The 7,500-nt window shown below is 36.5% G+C and overlaps 1 long non-coding RNA gene across 2 annotated transcripts in view; it reads left to right on the plus strand.

Moving 5' to 3' along the window:
* Positions 1-7,500, plus strand: part of LOC123509537 — a 62,651-nt gene that overhangs the window by 266 nt on the left and 54,885 nt on the right. The window lies entirely within an intron of this gene.

Raw genomic sequence — 7,500 nt, forward strand, 5'->3', positions numbered from 1 at the left:
AATTATTTTTAATAAATTTGTCTTTCTTTCCTTTATCATTCAAACAATCATTGGTCTGGCAGTGGTGTGGTGAGAAAGAAGAAAACGGAGTGTAATCTTGTTACGAGTATTACTGCGTAGTTACCGGGCGGCTCAGACCACTTGGGCAGATAGTTACACTATTCTCTTGTTATCATTTAATGGTTGTGCCTTAATGATGTATTTATATCATAATGCCATAGTAGAAGCGTTAATTGTGATTGAGTAATAGAAAAATTACCATTGAAGATATTGTTAGGTTGAAGAAAAGAGGAGGGAGATACAGGAGGGTAGCCACGCAACGTTCCCACCTCACCTCTGCCTTCTCGACGTTTTTATAATAAGCGTTGTCATTTTTTTCTAACGTTATTATACTGGATTTATCTTTTATTTAGGCTTACACCTTAATGGTTTAATGTGGTGCTGTGAAGGCGGCGATTAGGAAGGAAGAAAACTACTTATGTTACTCATTTATTGTTGGTTTTACGGGATTAATCTTGCACCTTGGTAACTAAACATTTCACTCATTGTAATACGATTGTCTTTTGGTTATTATGAGACGCAGATCAGTAAAGAGATGCAGGTGAGTCCCTTGCGCATGCTTGTAATTATGTAAATTCAGGAAATCGCATTCTCCTATCATGAAATCCTTTTCTGGTATATCTCAACTCCTGCCACTGGATGCCTGACTACCGAAGCATCGTCAAAGGAATTCCTACACAATGCTCTCAACGCAGTACTCGAAACCTTCTTCCTTTCAACTTTCCCTCTGTGCGACAGCTTTTGGCGAGCCTTACTGCTCTTGTGTATTCAGTTGTCTTCTTTTTTCTCTCATTTATGTGTGGAAAGAAATGTTCAAATATCTGCACGCGTAAAGGAATGCAGCGGAGAAAGACTTGCAAGCCCAGTAGCCTGCATTTGGAATCGAATGATGATGATATTGAACTTTAAATTATAACGCATGTATATTTTTTTTTCGTTTCGGTACTGAATATTTTTTTTATATATTTGTAGAGATTCAACTACTGAACACTTAATATTCATACCAGATAGAGACTAATGAATATGAACATGCACGGTAGTGATTTATTAAGAGGCAAGGTGGAAGTACCTGACAGAAACAGACTCAGTAATCGGGTTGTTAGTACAGAGTCGATAGGGAGAAATGAGAAAAAATTACATACCTTAAAAGAGCAAGGTTATTCTTTGCTATTATTTTCTTGAGTTATAATATTTTTAGGATACTTTTTAAGGTAAAGCTAATGAATTATATGAGTGATGTCTTTATAATCATATTTCCATCAATTCTTTTGGCATAAGTGAAAAAAAATCATAGTTCTAACAGGTTAAAGCTTTATATAGCTCTATTCAGGTATTTCCCCGCCCACCCAGCGAGGCAGCCTCCGCCCGCCGCCCACACTGCCGCCTCATAACACGGTGCAGTGAACCACTTTGCACCCTGACTCAGTGTCCAGCTGGATATTGCAGTGTGTAATTTGAAAATGGTTGAAAAACATTTTACATAGTTCGGAAATGGAACGCTGAGATTTCTATGTGGAAGCGAACTGAGTCTTATGAAAGTGATGTTAACACGAACTGGTGATTTGGTTTACACTGGGGCCTATTTGGTATTGATGGTAGTATTGGTGTTTGTGTGGTGGTATTGGAGGTGGGAATGGTGTTTATGATAGTAGTGATGAATGATACTGTACTGAAATAATGGATGTAGTTGTGGTGACTGGTGGTTCTTATGATGACTATCAATGATGGCCTTGGAGGAGGTTTTGTAGGTGATGGTTGTGGTGGTGGTTAGCGGTATATATAGGTGTGTGGTTGACATTAGTGGTAAACATTATGGAGTTGCGATGGTTGCCCTAGTGGTGAACATTGCTGTAGAAGTGGGTGAGTTGCTGTGGTTTTTGGTATAGCAGCCGTAAAGAGTGCGACTGAGCCATCATGTCACCACAAAAGCTATTTAATCAGTCCACCCGCACATTTATTGGTGAAAATTGCCTGTTTTAGCATATAATTTGATTACGCGGAAACCCTTTCACTGCCTGCGCGTGTGAGGGTGGTGGAGAGAGGGGAATGGGAGTGTTGGGCGTGGGGAGGCAGTGGGAAAATAAGGGATAAACTTTAGTGGATTGAGCGGTTCCGGGTTTATGGGTGGGGAATTTAATGGTAGCTGGTGTTGGGCAAAAGTTTGATCTTCACGCCTACAGAAAACTCGTGCGTCAAGATAGACATAAATGAGGTTGGTTTGGACAGGTTAGGAAGGTTATGGATGTCTGGAGCAACGCTAGAGAGATGTCAAGTTACATAAATGGAAGGAAGTTGATGGAGATGGAAGGACCGAAAGTCGAAATGGTTAGAAGTTAGTAAATGATGTAAGGAGGCAATGTAGAGAGAAGATCGAGAGATAAGGAACCAATGAAGGAATGAAACGAGAAAGAAGTAAGTGTATGGTTAAAAAGGAAGATACTGAAAAAAAGGAGAAAGAGAGAGAAGCAAGAAATGAATGCATAGTGAGGGAGGGGAGTTTGGGGAAGAGATGGACGTGTTTCTGGGCAATCCATCACCAGCCGGCACAAGCGCCGGACCTACAGCACCACTTTCAGGGCACTGGTAGGAAGGGGTGACCGGGGTGGGCTCACCTCACCCTTGCCTCACCCTCGCCTTGGGACTGCGAGGCATTAATCTCTCACGGCTCGGCTAGGAGGGAGTTATGAAGTAGCGCAAGTGATCGCTGTGCGTCTTACATTGTGTTGTTTCGTTTTTCTTGAGACAGAAGACTTTTGTACAGAAGTAAATGCATTATTAAAGGAAGGAGCTAAATCATATTAAACTATAAAGTGAAATATGCGGTCGTACCCTATCATCTCCCGAAAGTAAGTGATGTATAGCTAATGTTAACTGATCCTGCAGTTTGATGAATAGTCCGGCAGGTGCGAGCGATATATTTATGAAAATATCCTTATTGACCTTCACTAAAGCTGCCGGCAAGCTGCACCACAAGCATGGCTCGAGCGTGGCTTGAGTGTGACGTGAGTGTGACGTCTAGCTACTTATCAAAAATGTCGCGTTACAGTATGACTACTATAACATTTGAAGAATGTCATTTTGGCCTTTTCATAAATATATATATATATATATATATATATATATATATATATATATATATATATATATATATATATATATATATATATATATATATATATATATATATATATATATATATATATATATATATATATATATATATATATATATATATATATATATATATATATATATATATATATATATATATATATATATATATATATATATATATATATATATATATATATATATATATATATATATATATATATATATATATATATATATATATATATATATATATATATATATATATATATATATATATATATATATATATATATATATATATATATATATATATATATATATATATATATATATATATATATATATATATATATATATATATATATATATATATATATATATATATATATATATATATATATATATATATATATATATATATATATATATATATATATATATATATATATATATATATATATATATATATATATATATATATATATATATATATATATATATATATATATATATATATATATATATATATATATATATATATATATATATATATATATATATATATATATATATATATATATATATATATATATATATATATATATATATATATATATATACACACACACACACACACACACACACACACACACACACACACACACACACACACACACACACACATAATATCATCTGAAGGTCGGAATGATCTATATACTTTAATCTTGCGGAAGTGAGGTGGGAAATTCATGCATAATTTATGAAATTGTTTATTGATAATTACTTAAGTAATTAATCAAATTACATTAGGACTATTTGCTATGTGGGGTTTGGCTTGAGAAGATGATTACATGAACGATCTGCGCCTCTGTGTTCAGTAAAGTTTCCACGTTTAGCAAGACTATTCTACATAATATGAATTTTTAGTACTATATGAGTACAGAAAGTATGGCAGAAGAGGGACAATCATTAGAGAATAGTGAATACCATGTGTGTAAATGACAGTTTCTTGCAGGCTCTCCTATTTTTTGTGTTATGATCTAAATATTAATACTTTCTAATGGCAACATTACATCGGCACTCTCTAATCCAATTGAGTAGTGTGTATGATCTCAAATATTCAGTGTACCATGTAGGTATCGAAGAGTCGAGGAAAGAGGAAGGACCGTCTGCCTATCCTGATAACCTCAACTATCTATCCTCTCTGCTCTTCCCATCGGCCACCCTCCCGCTGGTCCTCCTTAACTGCCTCTCAGTAAAGTAGGTTACCACGTCTTAAGTTTAATAGGTTTTCCTTTTTATACTTTTACATCAAAGAACGAACCTTGATCGGACGTCAAAGGGAAGTCGAAGTGTTCCCTTTGGGGAGTTTGGATGAAAATAGTAATAAAAGAAACATGATCAAAAGTATTTTCACACATTATTGTTATTATTATTGTTATTGTTTATTGACCATCAACATCCCTTACAAATATACACTTAATTACATACGATTGGTCCACAAAATAATGACAAATAATTCCTCATATATGCCCATAAAACTTCATATTTCAATAAATAAAGCATCACTGTTAGCAGTTAACCGAAAGAAGAAAGAAAAGGAACTAAATTATTTACGTTAAAAATCAATAAAACATTACTTTTCAACTGATAAAACTGCAAAAAAAGAAAATATCCTATAGAAAACAATAATCTTCAAATAAACTAACAATTTACATGCGTACTAAACAAAATAAAAAAAAAAAGAATAATATTAAAAAACATTAACTTAAAACTTAATCAAACTAAACTAATATAAAAAAGTTGCAAATAAAAACTTCTAAAAAGATAAATCTCAAGTAAAATTAATCCAAAATTTAATTAAACACGCATCAATACACAAGAAAAAATATTAAAATGAGTTAAATCACAGTTAAACATCCCCTAATTAACTCCATAAAAAGTATTATTTACACAAAAAAAAAGCTATTGATATACTGCCAAGATCTTATATATTATCTCACATATCAGAGCATCACTATACTTATCTGAGAACAGCTTAGCAATAGTGGAAAAATTGTAGGTGTCTCTCAGTTGTATCTAGCCCACGTGGTCTTTAGCCATGTATTATGTTTGGGGGTTACAGAAAGGATCACGACTAAAAGTACTCTCCCAGGTACTCTATTTGAGATGGGAGAAGAGGCGTGGCTTTGCTTACAACACACAATAAGACATCAGTGTGGAGGATATTGTGTGACTTTCTGCCGTCTATAGTTTTGAAGATAATTGCCATTACTTCCAAATAAGAAAAAAAAATCTTGCTGTTTCACCAAAATCTCGATATCATAGGCTCATGTTATCGAAGAAAATGTCAGAAGAGAACACGTGGCTGTCAAGAAGGACTCCGCTCCTGCCACTCTACTCCCTGGTGAGACTCGGCGGGACTGGAGAGATTCTTGGAAAAAGGAAATCAGAAACTTGCTGTTTAAAGGAGGAGGCGTTTAGGGAACGGAATGTAAGGATACAGGAGACGTCGGAAGAGAATGAATGGGCGAATGCAGTAAGAAATCATAGAATGTCTAATAAAAAGGCTCTGAGGAAAAAGGCTAAAGGGAATGATGAAGGGAGACTGAGAAAAAGTGGGGAAAGTGTGACTGCTGGAAGGGGTGAAGCTGAGAGGCTAAGAATGGGTCTGATCGTAAGTCCGGAGAGGGGTAACGGCCGCTGAGAGAGATGTTAGGAGCTGATGGAAGACGGCTGGCTGTGCACATGTGTGAGGCTAAAGAGGGAATGCACGGTGGGTAGAGGGGAGGCTGGTGACGTAGTGTGTGTCGCCCGTCACGGCCAAAGTGATGTGTCGAGATCAAGAAGGCGCTAAAGGGACCTCCAGCAGCCGGCCGGCGAGACTCTGATGGCGGAGTCGTGTTCCCGGGGTGACTGGTCTTATTTTCCCTCTTGCGTGTCGCGTCTTGGAGGAGTTTGAGGAGAAAGTGGAGGAGGAGGAGGAGGAGGAGGAGGAGGAGGAGGAAGAGGATTATTAAGAGTAGGATGGTGCGTCGTGTCAGTGTTAAATTTCTTCTCTTGTTTATGTTTGTTGTGTGATGTGAGATTTGCTTAGTTTGATGTTACTCATTAAGCAGTGAGGTTGTATGAGTCTGAGAAGCTGATATTACGGTTATGTACGTTATATACATCGAAAGACAGATTGAAACCTTAGTATACAGAATTATAATTGTAGTATCAAGTATTGTGTTCCTTCCCTGCATTGGTGTCTGTCTTGGCTGTGGCTCTGAGCGGCGTGAACGGACATGAATGGAAGGTTCACCCGCGTGTGAATTTGGCAATGCTCACTGAGTCATGAGAGATCTTATTGCCTTGACACTGTCGTCCTCTCTTTTCTCACTACTCACCATCATCATCCTATTTCTCCTTCTCTTACTCTTACTCTCCCTCTTTTTCCTGTTTGTCCTTCTGTTCCTCATTATCTTCTTTCTCCTTCGTCTCCTACTCCTTTTATTTTACGTTCCTTTTGCTTTTATTCTACCCCTCTTCCTCCTCCTCCTTTTCCGAATCTTTCTTCTCATCCTCCTCCTTCGAATCCTTTTTCTCATCCTGCTCCTCTTCTGTAAACTCTTCCCAGTTCGCGCCAAGACCTTCAGTGTTAGCGGGGCAATCTGATTTCCATATACTCAGGAAGCCATCAGTTGCAGCTTAACTCCTCCTCGACCAACTCTCCCACCGACTAACTAACCAACTATCTCTCCACAAACTTCCTGACCTGACACACTTGGGCCGCCCCTCTGTTGACTCTGAGTGGTTCTAATATCTCCTACTCTCTCAATTTCTTCCCCTTCAGTTTCTCTTTTTTTCTATTGTTCTTATTTTTCTTCTTTTTTTTTGTAGTATTCTTTATTTTCCTCCATTTTTCCTATTTATCATCAGTCTTTATTTTTTTTCTTATTCTTCCATCTTTTCTCCTCCTCCTCCTCCTCCTCCTCCTTCTTCTTCTCCCCTCCTCATTAAAAATCCTCGCGCCCCTTGTATTTATGTCCTGTTTTCCTTCCTCTTCTTCCTTCTTCTCTTTTTTCAACGCGACTTTTTTAATGTTTTCGTGTCCGTTCCGTTACCTTTTTTTTTGCTTCTTTGTCATCATAATTCTTTAACTCTTGGACTTTTTCATCTCCTCTTCTTTCTCCTTTGTTTTGTGCCTTCCTGTTTTATTTTTTTTTTAGCCTATTTTTTCGTCCTTCTCTTACACCTGTTTTGTTTTTTTCTTACTTTATTTTTTTCGTGTTTCCTGACCTTTCTTTTCTCATTCTTCTCCTCCTCCTCTGCTTAATTCCTTCT

This window comes from Portunus trituberculatus, chromosome 27 (assembly GCF_017591435.1).
Source record: "Portunus trituberculatus isolate SZX2019 chromosome 27, ASM1759143v1, whole genome shotgun sequence".
In the NCBI taxonomy this organism is placed as follows: domain Eukaryota; kingdom Metazoa; phylum Arthropoda; class Malacostraca; order Decapoda; family Portunidae; genus Portunus; species Portunus trituberculatus.